The sequence below is a fragment of the Dipodomys merriami genome, unplaced genomic scaffold, assembly GCF_024711535.1.
Source record: "Dipodomys merriami isolate MVZ:Mamm:240054 unplaced genomic scaffold, mDipMer1.0.p SCAF_580, whole genome shotgun sequence".
Lineage (NCBI taxonomy): Eukaryota > Metazoa > Chordata > Mammalia > Rodentia > Heteromyidae > Dipodomys > Dipodomys merriami.
In genome coordinates, this window is record NW_027206158.1 from 321,198 (window position 1) to 337,873 (window position 16,676).

The window sequence follows — 16,676 nt, forward strand, 5'->3', positions numbered from 1 at the left end:
ATACATAGGCAAATCTATATCCTCTGTAATAAATGTAATAAATATTCCATGTGTAATAACAGTCAATAAAATAAATGGCAAATAGATGAATGAAACAAAAAATTTAATGAATAGCTACACTAAGCACAATATTGAGTCAACAGATGGGGCTCTATTTCAGGGCCTGGAAACTGGCTAGGAGCTGAATTGGCTGCTGTGCTTACTATCACCCATTCATGAACTTCTAGGCCCTGAATTTAGATCCCAGCACTGCCAAAAGTATAATCTTGGAGTGAGAAGCTAAGCATGACATGTTTTCTTTTTCTTTGAAAGTGCTCAGTGTCAGGTAGGATGTATAATTTGGATGCAAATCTATATGCTATGTAATAGGATGTCATAAATGTAATAAATGTCATAAGTGGAATAATTGTCACTACAATAAATGATAAAGGGTTGAATTAGTGAATCATTCTAGATTAAATTAGATGCAACAATTATAGGAAGTGTATTAAGTTTTATTAATATTTTATTAAGCATTACCAGAATAAAAATTACATGGAGACATAATTAAATATCGAATAATAGGTAGTGACACATGATGCATAATTTAATTATATAAGACATCTGTCTCATTCTATAAAATATGTAAATATATATGTGTATATGTACATATATGATAAACAATAATGGGATATTGAGTAATTATTAATTAATGCTTTATTAATTGTTCAACTGGGACACATCATTAAATGGAGACATAATTTAATATCTAATAATTGGCAGTAATCCCTGCAACTACTGCTGCCTCCTTCTTGCCCTCATCGCTGGCCTGTCAGTGCCAAAAAAGGCCTCCAGGAGAACCCCTCCACCCCTGCACCAATGTGTCCTGTACTTCCAGTGACTCCTGGTGGTCAGTATGATCTACATGACCACAGAAGAGCATGAGGATATATGTTACACACAGACATGAAGAACTAGTATGATGGCTTGACCTTCATGGCCTCTGAAAATGGAGGTTTGACCTGCATAAGTTTTGCTTCACTATGAATTTTCTATTTTCACACTGAACACCATATACTTTCATTGTGATTCCTTTATTGGTTTTTGTCTTATTCTCTCAAAACAAGTCTATTATCATAGGCTGATACTATGTCTCTGGTGATGGCACCAGCAGATCCAAGTGGAAAGGGAAGTGGGACATAGAGTACCCATCCTTTCCAAAAGAGTCCACCACAGGTCAGAAGAACAAGTCTTAGGAGAGTGGGCACAGCTGATGCTTCCCTCTCTGAAGCATGGCTCAAGTTTGGAGAGGGATTTCAGGACATCTGAAATATTGAATTATTGAAATATTGAATTATCTCCAAGACCAAAGAAACAACCACATCTAGTAATTGAGCTCACAAGTATACCATGGAGATCCAGTGAAAATGATCAATCAGATGAAGATAGGACACTGTTTAAAATACAGAGAAACAATGGGATTGGCACTATTGGCAGGAACAATTTGTGTACAGAAAGAAGATAGAGCCAAGGGAGATGAACTGCAGTTGATTGACTAGAAAATGGACAGTGACAGAGAAGAAACCAGTAAAGGTAATGAATGTGAAGATGGAGAGGGTGCCATGGAAATTTCAGATGGTGCTTCTAGTGCAAGTAGTTATTCTTTGGCAAGTGATAGTAGGAAACCTGAGCTTCCTAAGGCAGGACCTGACTTTATTGCCTAGCTGGACTAAAAGTGAAGATCCTCCTGCCTCACATTCCGGAGTTCTAGGATTACAGTCATGCATTACCACATTCCTGTTTGAAACATTTAACTTTCATGTTAGATTATTTCTTTTTCACCTGTGGCCTTTATAAGCCTGACTTCGACATTTTTGGACCTTGGCGTGAACATTTGTCTGGATTATGAGGAAACAATAATTATTCCAACAGTTTCCCATATTGAAACACCCACTCCTTGGGTACTTGTCAACTCACTGTGTTCATCTGGCCTGTGTGGAGATTGTCCATTCTGCTCTGGTCCTTAAGAGGTCTGCAAGATTCTCAGCTGTGTACTAGAAGAACACAGAGATGGAGAGTTTTAGATAGCAATGAGAAAAAAGAAATTTACTTCACTGAAACTCTATTATTTGCCTTATTTTTGCCTGTCATATTTACCTTGCTCACAGTTTACATTCTTTTATGGTATAATGAAGTAATAACATTTATTTTCCTCAGCATTTAAGTTTAATTCTTTGTTTTCATTGAGACAAACTTCTAAGAAAGAACAACTAATCTCATGTTCATTTCCACAAATGGATGTTTTTATTTTCATATTCCCTTGTAAGACAATAGTTCTTGGTGTGGCAAGTCAGGAAATAGAAATAGATTAAAATTTTAAACATGATACATTTATTTGTGATGTCAGTAAGCTTTGGAATTTTAGTCACTAAAATGTGTGTGACTACTACGTTTACTCTTGCCCACTCTGGTGAGAGCATCCTTAATTACTAAGTTATTAACAAGTGAATGGATTGCCAGACAAACTTTGAGAGTTTTTGTTTTCTTGGCAGACCATTAAACATTCATTTAGAGGAAAAAATACCACACTATTTCTGCTCTTCATAGAGTCTACTATACTTCAGTTAATTCATCTGTAACTATTAGCATACAACTGAATGTATTTGCTTTTGGGTTTATTGGAACATTCTAGCAGCCACAAATAAGGGAAACCATGCAGCTTGTGTTCTCTGGGTCTGGATTACTTCCCATAATATAATTCTTTCCCAATCTTTCCACATTATTACAAATGGTAGTCTATCATGCTCTCTGACAGATGAGTGGGATTTCTCTCTGTTTGTTTGTGTGTGTGTGTGTGTGTGTGTGTGTGTGTGTGTGTGTTCATACATACATTTATATATATGTATATATGTACATATACACACATATATGTATATATTTATATCTATATATACATATATGTATATAAAATGTGGTATACATGTATGTAACCTCATACATACATACATATATATATGTATGTATGTAACCTCATACATACATATATATATATATATATATATATATATATATATATATATATGTAACCTCATACATGTATACCACATTTTATTGATCCATTCACCATTTTAGGGTTTTCTGGGTACTGGAAAGTGAGAGACAGGAGCCTTATCCCTCTGTTTGTGGGAAGACATGAACTCTTGTAGCAACAGTCCTGAGCCTTGTTACCCTTTTTTATGGCCTGAAGTGGTAAAAGCTGATCGACAATTTGTTCACTTTTGCAATTCCTGGGGCCTGAACTCAGTGCCTGTGCACTGTCCCTAAGCATTTTTTGCTTAAATCTAGCATACTAACACTTGAGCCACTGCAACACTTCCAGCTTTTTCTGGATATGTGGTTACTGAAGAATCAAACTCAGGGCTTCATGCATGCTAGGCAAGCACTCTACCACTAGGCCACCTTCCCAACCCAATATTTTATTTTTTAAAAAACTAACATGTAAAAGAAACAACTACATGAGCAACTGTATTACAGGAGGCAAGCTCCATGACTAGAACCATGACTTCCCTGGCCAGAAACCTGGGAGACCAGGCCTTTGCCACAAGTCTCCTGTGAGGTCAGCTTCCAACCACTGAGCATCATTTCATTGGCCTGAAAGGAAGGAGAGTGTTGAGATGTGAAACATGATGCAAACAGACAGAGGGAGCCTCATCCCCCAATGTCAACAATGAGGATGGTTACTCACAAACCCCAGATCCTGTGGCACATGTGCTAGTAGACACTAATTATGAATTGTGTAGAGTCATGATCCAATGGGCAGATGGGTTGAGCTATTATGAGAAAGACATAACCTCATTCAGAATCATATGGACTCCAAAAATGTGAACTAGAAAAGGTCTACTTTGTGTTTGAGGTTATTGTTTTAACTTCCTTTATCTGCACTCTGTCCTCTAAAGTCAGCTCCCATGTGTGAACTCTTCATATGCAAGAAAATGAGCCATAAATAAGGCCAAGTAATTGTTAATCTTATGGAAGTGAGCCAGGCATAGAATGACTGTCTGGGGTTTCTTTTCCTCTCTGAGTTACAAAAAGTGATTTGTTCCTGAGACAGAGCCCATGTTCTAATGGCTGAGCTATTACTGCTGGATATCACATTTCACCATGTGGATATAACTATAAGAGACAAAGCAGCCAGGACTTTGATGTTCCCAAAATTATTGCCATGCTGAGTGAGTCTGACACATGACTTCGAATGACTGCATGAAGGAAGTGAACATTCTTTTGTTTTTACAACATGTAATAGTGTATAAATCGATACATGCTTATTCACTTTACACTGACTTTAATTTTGTCCCAGGTTTTCATTTTGGTTTCAGAGGAAAGTGTCTGGATTTACCATTCCAACAACAGGCTCCCAGATGCTCATGCAGGGTGAGGAGGGGAGAATGGGTCGAAATGATGACTTCCTTCTGTGTTTCCCTGGCAGTGCTGAAAACCAGACCCAGAGCTTCTGGGCTTCAGGTAAACAAGCAGTGGGTAGAGTCTCCCTTCTCAAGAGATGAAATCTTCGTGAAAATTGCCCACAGGACACTACAGTTTCCACTGCTTTTTTACTTCCACGCAGTGCACATAGCACACGAACTAATGCTGGAGGGCACAGGTATGGCTGACTCACCACCCTTCAAGAGAGGCAAGAAGGATGAACACAGTGGCAGGGGACCTGTTCCTCAGCAGACAGCCTTGCAAGGTTCTGAACATCACCCTAAGTGAGGCTGGCATTTGAGCACAGTCTTGGACAGATCATAAGCATCTGAAGAGTGTGGAATGTTCTGCTAATACACAGGTTGACTAAGCAGCCTGTCCTTGGGGGAAAAGGATCTACTATAAGTAAACATTTATCAGAAATCTCACTAAACCTTGTTCTTTATATTAAGTCAGTTCTTCAAGGCAGACAAGTGAGAGTGGATAAAGGAGAAGGGCTCTAGGACCACTGAATTTTCCCATCTTAGAACATCATTTTCTTTCTCAACATATAGTAGGGAAGCCACAGCCTAGTCCTGCTAGCCAATAGAAGTATATTCTCAATAGTATATGCCAATATGTTCAGGTCCAGATAACTCAGTGATAGTGGTTCCACTCTGTTCTCTCAGTAACTTCTCTTTTTTGAGATAGGGTCTAATCTAAGTAGGACTTTGGGCTAAGCTACCTTTGTATGCAGATCATAGGCATGTACCACCATGCCTAGTCTCATTACTTCTTTTTGTTTTCTGCCCTTTGAAAGTCAGCCAATAGCTCTAACATCGTTCTCTTCCATTACATTCTATTCATGCCCTTATCTGGTTCTCTCCATCTGGTCTAACTGGAGCCATCTGTCTCTAGCCAGCACACTGTCATGGTGGTCCATCTTCCCAGCTAGCTCCATACACATCTGTTTGTTACTAGGGAGTCTTTCCTGACTTGTGCTTTTCACTTTTCCAAATGACTGGATGTGCAAGACAATAAAAGGAGTTCCTGAATTTTGCCAAGAGTGTGAATGACATGACTGATTCAAGGCTGTTAACCATTTTCTTTTCTTTTCTTTTCTTTCTTTCTTTTTTTTTTTGGTCCGGTTGTAGGGCCTGAACTCTGGGCCTGGGCGCTGTCCCTCAGCTCTTCAGCTCAAGGCTAGTGCTCTACCATTTGAGCCACAGCGCCACTTCTGGCTTTTTTTCTTTTTGCTTATGTGGTGCTGGGGAATCGAACCCAGGGCCTCATGCATGCAAGGCAAGCACTCTACCACTGAACCACCTTCCCAGCCCCCTGTTAACCATTTTCCACTTAAACACACAAGCAGTGGGCCAGGATTGGTGGCTCATACCTGTGATCTTAGCTAATAGGTAGGCTTAAATCTGGAGGATGGTGGCTCTGAGACCAGTCTAAGCAGAAAAGTCTTGAGATCCCACCTTCAAAATAATCGCAAAAGAAGGGCTGGAAGTATGGCTTACGGTGAGCATACAATATGAGCAAGAGCTGTCATAGTATAGGTCACCTTGTGCTGCTTGTAGCACAGGTCCTTTAGTCCCAGGTCTGTACTAATAACATCTCTTCAATTCCAACTTTGTGTATGTGTGTGTATGTGTACAACTTCACGTACTCATGCACTTGTTGTGTACACTGATAATATTAAGTTGCACGTGCTTATGTTGCAGAGACTTCAAACTAATTTTTATCTTTCCAAACACAATGAACCATCAAGAATTCTACCACTGTCAACATTCATTACAAAGATTCCACTTCCAAAATGCCATTTGGTTAGATGGTGTTTACCTATCCATATTTACTTAGTCTTTCCTCTAGTTGACTCTCATCCTCCCATACCATTGCACCTCCACACATTCCCCCAGATTATTGTTTACAATGATCTTAACATTTTCCTGGAAATAAGGATTCTTTAGTGGTAGAATTAGCATTTAATTGCTAGCAAGTCAGCTTCTTCAGTAATAACTCACAATGAGCTTAAAGATCTACCCTTAATCAGGTAGGGATAGGTGGACACAGCATAGTAAAATGGACAAAAAAGCATTTCAATGCCAGGTGGACCACTATGGGACCTGATGCGATACCATCATGTGCTAAACATGGACATCCCAGGTGAGGGCAGAATACTCTCTTGTACGTGTGGGACTCCTGGATATCAGGAAAGTAGGAGGCTGAGACCTGAGTCCAACCCTTACTCTTCTCAAATTGCTGGCAAAGTTTCAGAAAAACTCAGTATTCTGCCCAAGGAAGGTATGCTAGGCTACAGGTGAAGAAAGACAGGAGCCTAAAACGTGGCATGCAATTTCTGAGAAGACACCTTCATACTTACTAAGAACTTATGAGCTTATAGAAATTGATTTGTTGTGGTCAGACAGTGTGGTATGCAAGCCAAGGAGGGGACTGGCCACTTCCTTACAGTATCATCCTATAGTGACAAGAAGAGGAAAATAACCCCAAATGGGACTGCACTGGTCATCTACTTGATGTCAAAGTATTGGGGCTGAACAGTACTGAGTGTTAACCTGGACTGCTGGTCAGAGAGCTGGAAAAGTAGGGAATAGGATGTGAATTGAATGATAAATAGAGGGATGGGTTGATGGAAAGAATTGTCAACTGCAACATCACATTCAGATCTACCAGAGATCTCTCATAAAGGGCCAGTACAGTCAACCATATGAACCCATTAGCACTGGTCATTCTTGTTTGCTAGCAATCACTTTCTGACTTATCAGACATACACACACACCCCAAATGGCCATGGTTTGGTGGACACAGAGGGCTAGAATATAAATGTCAGTAAATGCCTGACATGTTAGCAGAGAGTATCAAAGTTTAGCCACCCTGCATTTTTCATTCCCAAGATTCTCAGCCTGTTAGGTCCTTGTGGCAAACTCAGTGCTCCAATGGGAAGAGATGCTGCCTCCAGGCTTCCCTTTCTTATCCTCCAGGTCTCAGAAGTCCCCAAAAGGCTGGTCTGGAGGTGTGGGGGAATAATGCAGGCAAAGCCCAAATGTTGGAGACTCCAATTCATAGCAATGATAGGGTGCTGCAGAGCTCTGGATTGTGTTGTGCCTCCAAGGGAAGGAGGCACTGTTGGCACATGAGTGCATCAGGGCTTCCTGATCCTCCCTGCCCAACAGCAGCTGTTCTGGATTGAGCAGCACACTGGGATGGGGTATGAGGCACCCTGGGGACAAGTACCCACCAGTAGAGGGATGGATAGGGCAGGTAAATCTACAGAGAACAGTGCCAGTACTGGGCAGCTGTGCTCTTTTATCAACTTCTCCACATTTCAGTTTTCAAAAACAACTTAGACTTTAGAGTAAGTTTCAACCTATGGAAAATTTACACAAGTGTGTTTCCCTCACTGCCCTAGCTCTCCCTTGATTCACATGTCATAAAACATGTTAATCAAAGTCAGAACATTTCCACTGAAGCCATAGTAGTCATTAAACACAAACCCCGTACCAACCTCAACATTGCCTCCTTCTGCCCTTCTCTCACTCAGGAGTCCATCTGGTCCTGCAGATCGTTGCTCTCCTCTCCTTTGAGGGGCCAAAGTTCCAACTAAACCTCCATCCTTGGCCATTGTGAGGGGTTCTGCTCAGCATTTGCTGTCTTGGTAAGCATAGATTGAGGGATGTCGATGGACTGTTCCTCTTTGGCAGGAGCCTACAGAGCAACAGATGCTGCAGCCATCTCAGTGAATCACACTGGGGCACCGAGGTCACCATGCTTAACCTTGTTCATGGTACTCGTGTTAGAACTCAGAGTATTGTACTTGCTAGGTAGGTGAACTATATTCCTATTTTGTGCTGGTCATTTTTTAGTTATGGTCTTGCTTCCTATCCAGGTACATGCCTGGGCCTGGACTCACCTATTTTAAGCTTCCTGTTGTAGTGAAGTTGATATTAATTGATAGCTTAAGAGGAGATGTCACCCAGTTTTTGGCTTGGGCTGGTCCTGAATAATGATCATCCAAATCTCAGCATCTTAAATAGTTAGGATTACACATGTGACTCCCAGCTCCAATGTGCCTTCCTTCTCAACCCTACCAACTCAGCAGTGACTGACAGCTTCCTCTCCTCAGTTACTCTTACCCTCTGGAATTTCAGAGAGGAGACACACATTTTCTTCTTCATTGTACTCTAATTGCTCCCAAGATTGCCTGAAATTGTACTATCTCCCCTCATTGTAGGCTCCCCAAGGAAGTGATACCCTTGGATACTGGATATTTCTACATGAGGAAGTAAACTTAGCTGTGAACCCCAAAGGGAGATCCTGTTACTTCAGCTGTGGGCTGTCAGTTCCTTCCGCAACTCCCTCAGCTACAGTCATTTTCCATGACACAATTGTCTTCCTGCACTCCCCACACTGATGGGTACAAAGACAGCATCATGCCAATTGGCCAGGTCAAACTATGGGACACTCAGTGGTGGAGCTGGAGGAGTTGCACTTGTCCCCTATCCAATCTGACATCCAGTCCCTCTCTTCAACAGAATTCAATCTTTGTGGATTCTCCTCTCTGCCAACACTCTCAGTCTGTCTCTAGAACTAAGGAACAAGGTATATGTAATTGAGAAAACACAAACACAATCTCTCATCATGAATGGACCAATTTAAATAGTGAAAAAATGAACCACAAAATTATACTGAACCCCTCTCCCTGCTTCTTGTATTTGTACAAGTTTGCTCCCTAATTGCTTTTGTGTGTTTGTTGGGGAAGGTGTGTGGGTACGGGTGCGGGGGATATTGTGTATAATAGGACTTGAACTCAGGGCCTATGGCTCTTAACCTAGCTCTTTTTTGTTCAAAGCTGGCACTCTACCATTCCAGCCACTGATCCCTAGTGGCTTTTTCCAGGCTAATTGAAATAAGAATCTCTTGGGTTTCTCTGCCTACAATGGCTTCAAACTGCAATTCTGGTATCAGCCTCCCAAAAGGCTAGTGTGTGAGCCACTAGTGCATGGCCTCCCACTGCCACTTTAAAAGGGCAGCTTTTAAAGTGAAGTAAAAGAAAATTCTTGATTGAAAACTGGGTATCAGTGTGATTTAGGTAAATCTGGAGGCTCCTCATGGGAGGAAAGGCCTTCTCCTGGGAAGTATTACAGCACTACATGAACCAAGTGGGTTTGATGAAATGTCCCCAGAGAACACACAAGATACCCTGAGTGAAACAACACCCAAAGCACAGGTTCTTAGGACATTGTCTAAAATAAGTTTTTAACCAAGGTGCTCACAGATGTGCCTCTCATATCCTTGGGAAAGATATCAGTAGAGCAGCCATCTGGATTCTGTCCTACGGGGGTACAAGGTGTTTGGAACCAAGCCTTTTCCTTGGTCCAAACCACATTACAAAGAGGCCATGTGGATGCTCCTAGTCCAATGGCTGGGCCTTTTACTGCTACAAAATTAGGCTTCTTAAACTGGATGAAAGTATTCACTAAGTTTCTAAAGTTAAAAAAGTACACAGGGAACAAGTAAAAACATTGCATATGTGAGCAGATGACAAAAATCTATTCTAGATTGGAAGTTGCCAAGCAGAAACTATGCAAATCATAAAAATTAAGATTTCTTAAAAAGCCTCCTCCCAGAAAAGGTAGATTGTGGATCTACCTGCTGCAGGTTGTAAAGGCTTACCTACAGCCTGGATATTACACAGGTGTCGCTGCTACCACCAGTTGTAGGTGACATAGCCAGAAGGGCTTTCATATTTACAGTGGCTCTTGGCCACTCTGACTATTGCATATAGCATTTCCAACTTTCTCTCTTTGAAGACCCAAGGATCATACTGACTTTAGGGAGTTCTTGTATCCAAGAAAAGGGAAAATTCAGAGTGAACTTGGCACTAAGATTGTCTGGTACTGACTGAAGGGTTATTGACTAAGCGATATAACCTGCCCCTGCAAGGAGACTTTACACATTGAATTGGAAACACGTATTTTCTAAGGTCTTATAAACTGGACTAAATTAACTTATGGACATGGAGATAAGCTAATTTAAGACATAAGGTTGGAAATAAAGATCAGCAAGCATCTCAATGCCTGTATCCCATTATGTGTTGTTGGATGCTACTGCCACAGGAAATTGGAGAGCAAAGCAGACATGGGAGAGGGAGGCCTTTGCAGGGAACAAGAACTTGCCATAAAACACAACCAATGCTGTGCTGGAGTTTGTTTTATAGGCTTTGTAGTTCCAGGGAGGTTGATGCTATACTATATAGGGAATCTGCTTCTTCCTCCCCACCATACAGCTGATTCTGTTTTCAGAGGTAGTCTCTTGTTCTGATTTCACAGAGTAGATCAAAGCATAAACTTATACCTACATACATATAAAGTGACTCTTTATAGGTAGTTTGAGCCTGACCTTTGAAGAATAACTAAAACTTTTCATATACAGAGTTCTAAGCCAGAGCTTGACTGACAACAGCTATTGAGGCACTTCCTACTAGTTCCTCATCCTCTGAATACTATCAAGATGGAATATAGTGCTGCATCTCCCCTCCCCCTCCCTTCCCCCCCCCACCCCTGTGCAAGTCCTGCAGTTGAATTCAGGGTCTTCTGCTTAGTTGGCTGGCACTTGAATACTTGAATCACACTTTCAGTCCTGTTTGTACTAATCATTGGAGGCTCAATTTTAACAGACTTTTCTAATTGATCTGGTATTAACACAAATCCTCTGGATGTATCTCAGACTTTTGAGTAGCTAGAATTACAGATGTGAGTCACTGCTTCCAGCTAGATTATATTGTAAGGAGGGAGGTTGGGAGGTTTGTAAGGAACACAGGAGAACAGGGCTTGCAGATGCAGATTCCAGCAACTGGTGTGAGGTGTAGTCCATTAGGTGAGGCCAACCTCATCTCAGCCTTGCCAATTGCCCCCAAGGTAAGTAATGTTTTGCATTATGCAAGAATTGATCCTTTAAAAGAATAAGCCACACTAATATCTAAGGTTTCTAAATGAGATGGCCCAAGGCATTATTCGAAAGCTCACAATGGAGTTTAACAATAAAGCTGTGGTACATGAAAACATAAGAATAAAAAAACTGTCCATGATTCCATGCTTCTCCCATGATATATTTGTACATACATAAAAAATTCTCATCTCAAGCCCAAAGAAACACAGGTCCCATGGTTTCCCTTATTTACAATGACTAGTATATGTCTGAGACAAGCAGAAATGTTCAGAGGAGTTGATGTTAGGTGAAATGAATCCCAAGATAAGGACTCATATTTTTTCTTTCTTGCTATTGTTTTAAACATATTTATAAGATGATTGTTTTGTGGTTTTTTATGTCCCTCCTCCTCAGTATAATCCCTGTTTTCACTGTATTTGATGTTGCTATAATTTGTGGAGGGGAAGGGAAAAAACAAATTGTTTAAACAGGGATACAGGTGGACCCATTGCAACAATGAGATGTACAAGACGTTATGTCAAAAATGAATTTTCAACTCTGGCATGGTATGGGGAGGGAGATGGGAAGGGATGGTAAGGGGAAACAAAGGAGGAGGGAACAATGCTTGATAAGAAATGTACTCATTTGGGCTGGGAAGGTGGCTCAGTGGTACAGAGATTGCCTTGCATGCATGAGGCCCTGGGTTTGATTCCTCAGCACCACAGAAGCAGAAATAAAAAGCTGGAAGTGGTGCTGTGGCTCAAGTGGTTGAGCGCTAGCCTTGAGGTGAAGAGCTGAGGGACAGCGACCAGGCCCAGAGTTCAGGCCCATGACCGGACTCCCCACCCCCCAAAAAAAGAAATGTACTCATTACCTTGCTCGTGTAATTGTAACCCCTCTGTACTACATTTTCAAGATTAAAAAAAATTCTGGTTTCAAAGTCTTTGAGGAAAATCAATACCAGGATTTCAATAGGATTGATACATTGTTTTATAACTGGAATTTCAATTTTTGCCTGGAATGATAATAATGTCAAATGAAATTATGTCTCTATTTCAGAGGTCCATGCTAAATTCATCAGCAGCCCTGCTCAGAGGAAGGGTGCAATGATGATGTGTAAACTCATTTGTAAACATGAGTTGAACAGAAACTCAGTTTGTTAAAACACAGCCACCCACCAAATCTTTGTAGAAATGACCTGTCAGGAGAGACCTCTCCAGTCCACAAAGCTGTATGATCATGAACTACAAAAATCCAGCGGCAGTGTGGCTAGTGGTAGGAGATCATGATGGACCTAAAGAGGAAATGTGTACAGTTTTGTTAAGTATACATGCGGTTGTGTTTGCTAGCCATTGGACTTGACATAGGGCCTGTGCACTGTCTCTGAGCCTCTTTGTGCTCAAGGCTAGTGTTCTACCAACTAAATCCCAACACCACTTCCAGCTTTTTCTTAGTAGTTTATTGGAGATAAGAGTCTCATGGACTTTCTTGTCTCAGCTGGCTTCAAACTGCAATCCTCAGATTTCAGCCCCCTGAGTAGCTAGGATTACAGGCATGAACCAGCAGGCTCCTGGTTTTTATACTTATCTTTTAAAACTTAATATTAAAGCCCATAAACATTAATAGGTGTACAATGCAGCATACTCAATTTGTATTTGTTCCCACTGGATTATCTGTGAACTGAGTTAAAGGCTGTCTTAGATATGGAAGGGAAGGAAAGATTTTCCACAAAGTTAGTTTTTGAAGACATTATTATTCAATAGAATTCCTTCTGAGAAGACACTTGACAAGATCAGATATTAGGTCAAACCCTCATGGAAGGGTGTAGGAATTGTCTGGGGAAACCAGGCAACAAAATTTGAATTAGGAGGTAGTGTGCTTCCTTCCTCAGCTTACTCAGCTTTATTATCTGAAGAAAGGAATGAGTAGGAAGAGGTCAAGTTCTAGGGCGAGTTTACGGGTTTGTTTTGTTCTCTCTCCAAATCCTGTAATATAGGAGTGCTGAATAATAGCCTCTTCCTTTGGAAAGTCCGCACATTATCTCACTCTATCATGAGAGGAGACCTCACTTCTGTGGAGATAAGCTTGCTCTTGGGTCCTTCAGACACATAGTATGCAGACATCAAAAGTCCAATGCTATAAAGGGAACCCAAGATACTCAGTTTTATCAATGATGTAAGGGCCATTTCATGACAATGAATCTGCAAACTGGGTATCATCAATTCCAATAGTGGAAATAGCAGCCCTGGACAGTGGATGATGTAAGATGTTAATTGATCTCCATTATCACTTCCCTTTCCTTCCATTCTGAATATTTGCCACAATGAAGATCTTTGCCTCAAAAAGTTTAAGGAATTTGAGTCATGATACCACAGAAACAAGCAAAAATACAATACATAGAAAGATTGTTTTGTGTAATGTCCCTCATAGGCATATAAAGTTAATTTAAATAAACTGAGTAAGAGAAAGGTTAAGTGAAACTGCTTTAAATAAGTAGTTTTTTCTGATTCTCCCATATTCCATTAAGCAAAATTATCGCTGATAAAAATACGTTTACTCAAAGCAGCAGCAATGCAGGTTTCACAGAAGCACAATGTTTCAGTTTCCTATAATATCAGCTGAGCCTTCTGTGGGATCTAGGAGAAGGACATGGCATAGGGAGGCTGGGAGAAGTAATAGGAGTGAGGATCTGATGAAAACAATCATCTAAAATCACCTAAAAGTGCATGAGATGAGGTTTCTACTTAAATATCTGTATCTATCTTTTCTCTTTCTCTAATCCCAGTACTACAAGCCTCAGCCACTGTCAAGGGCAGAGACTGGACACCTGAGGAGGGAGAAGACTGGAGAGCAGCAAGATTGGTAAGAAAAGCTCTAAGATACATAAGAGAGGACTCAGGTGGTCTCACAGAAGATGTACAAAGTCACCACTGAAGACAATGGTATGTGTGTGTGTTTGTGTGTATGTGTGTGCATATGTGTGTGTGTGTGTGTGTGTGTGTGTGTGTGTAAAAAGTGAGGCTTAAAGACATGCAACATATCCTGAACTATGATTTAACAATGAGCAGTGTCTACACTTTGATATGAGGTTCTGATAGTCTAGAGCAGAATTATGTCCACTGATGAAGGTTTATAATTTCAAGTCAAGTAAGAAGGCAATGCCTTCTAGCACCACATCTGAGAACTCAGAATAATAATGGGATTATAATATTTCAAACCATAGGTATGTTATTTTGGGGAATAACAGAGATGGGGGGGGACTGAGATCCAAGGCTAGTCTAGGCAAAGTTTTAGCAAGCAGACCTTATCTCAACAAATTATTCTGGCTAGGTGGTTCATTCCTGAAATCCCAGCTCTGTGGGAGGTGTATGTGAGGGAAGAGCAAAGCCCAAAAATTACTTAAAATACTTAAAGCAAGATGGGGGCAGGAGGTGTGGTAGAATGCATGCCTAGCATGTATGAGGCTTTGAGTCCAATCAAACCATAATACTATTAAAACAACCCAACAGATGTAAGATGTGTTCATTAGCTGATTCAGCTTTTTTCCTCTCTACTAGAAATATTTAGAATTCGGGGAAGCATAGGAGAAGTGTACAGCACAAGTACCATGCAGCTGTACATTATCTATACAGCACTCTTAGCCAACATGCCGAGCACTTGCTGGGTTTCAGTTGTTGGCCTCTGATAAGCAGTCATTAATGTCAGACTCATAGAAAGAGCAGATGAGTTAATTGAGTCAACTGACTTAAATGACTGACATTGAAGCCTATGCAGGGCTGTGATCTTCAGTTCTAGTACTTGGAAAACTAACCCCAACCCCGATGCAAACACATTGGCTCTGCAAACCTGATTGCATCTGCCATCTTGGTGCCTTTTCTCTTTCTATCATCTGTGAGATGGTCTATGAAGTAAATTAAGTCCAGGCCACAATAGAAGATGCTGCCGGGTGCACTGAGATAGACCTGCTGTCATTGGCAGTGGCTGTTTTCAGGGCACTCAGGACTTCTTTTATCACCGGGAAGTCACCATAAGTTCCAATGATAAGGACCACTTTGGGTACAGACTACTATAAGCATTTTAAAGACCCCTCTGTATGGTATTTTCACAATAATAATCATCATAATAAAAAGAAAGCCTTTGTTTCTCTGAAGGTTACAAGAAATGGGTATTTCTGCAGTTTGAACAGCAGGTGGCACTTTTAACTACTTTACAAGTGAGTCCAGTCTGTTGTTTTTGTTATTGTTGTTGCTGATTTAGCTTAGGATAGAAACCTATGTGATATGGTGAGAGGGCAAAAAATCATTTAAAATGATCTTGGAAACATTAAAAAACCTCACCAGTGAAGAGATTGCAGTCTAAAAGTGTACCAAAAATCAAGCCCTGAACTGCTTGTTCTGTATGAGTGTAGCTAGCACACAGACCTTCTGTAGGTAGCTTTCCTTGTCTGGAACAACCTACTCAAGCTGTGTACAAAGGAAAAGAAACAACACTAGAACTTAAAATTTGGAAATGCCCAGTGCAAGTTGAGATGTATGCATTTCCAGAGCCTTCCTAGCACTAGGGGCTTTTGAACAACAATCTCTTCAACAACAATCTCCTTGGCCTTTGCAAGCTGCCTTTTCAGGTATTAGTCAATATGCATACATAGAAAGCCCCCTTGCTGTGTGCTCTGCCACAACACTAAGACCATCAGTGTTGTAGGATGATAGGGAAACTTTTCCCAGGACAGAATGCAGCCATTGTTATGTTTAGCAAATAATTAACCTGTCAAACTGGGCGCCAGTGGCCCTTGACTATAAACCTAGCTACTCAGGAGGCAGAGATCTGAGTATGCCAGTAAAAAACCAGCTTGGGAAGGATAGGCCTTGAGACACTTATCTCCAAGAAACCACCAGAAAACTGGAAGTGGCACTGTGGCTCAATTGATAGAGAGCTATACTTGAGCTGAAGAACAGAGAGACAGCCCCTAGGCCTAGAGTTCAAGTCCCATGACCAACAAAATAAAGAAAAAGAAAGAAGGAAGGAAAAAAGAAAGAAAGAAAGAAAGAAAGAAAGAAAGAAAGAAAGAAAGAAAGAAAGAAAGAAAGAAAGAAAGAAAGAAAGAAAGAAAGAAAGAAAGAAAGAAAGAGAAAGAAAGAAAGAAAGAAAAAGAAAGAAAGAAAGAAACCTGTCATGATGAGAGATATGGCAAAGCTCAAGCCTTTGCAGATAAAGACATCCTGACCTGGGAGATGGCTCAAAAACAGAGGCACTGTTACCTTCTCCTGGTAAGAACCAAAGCTCCC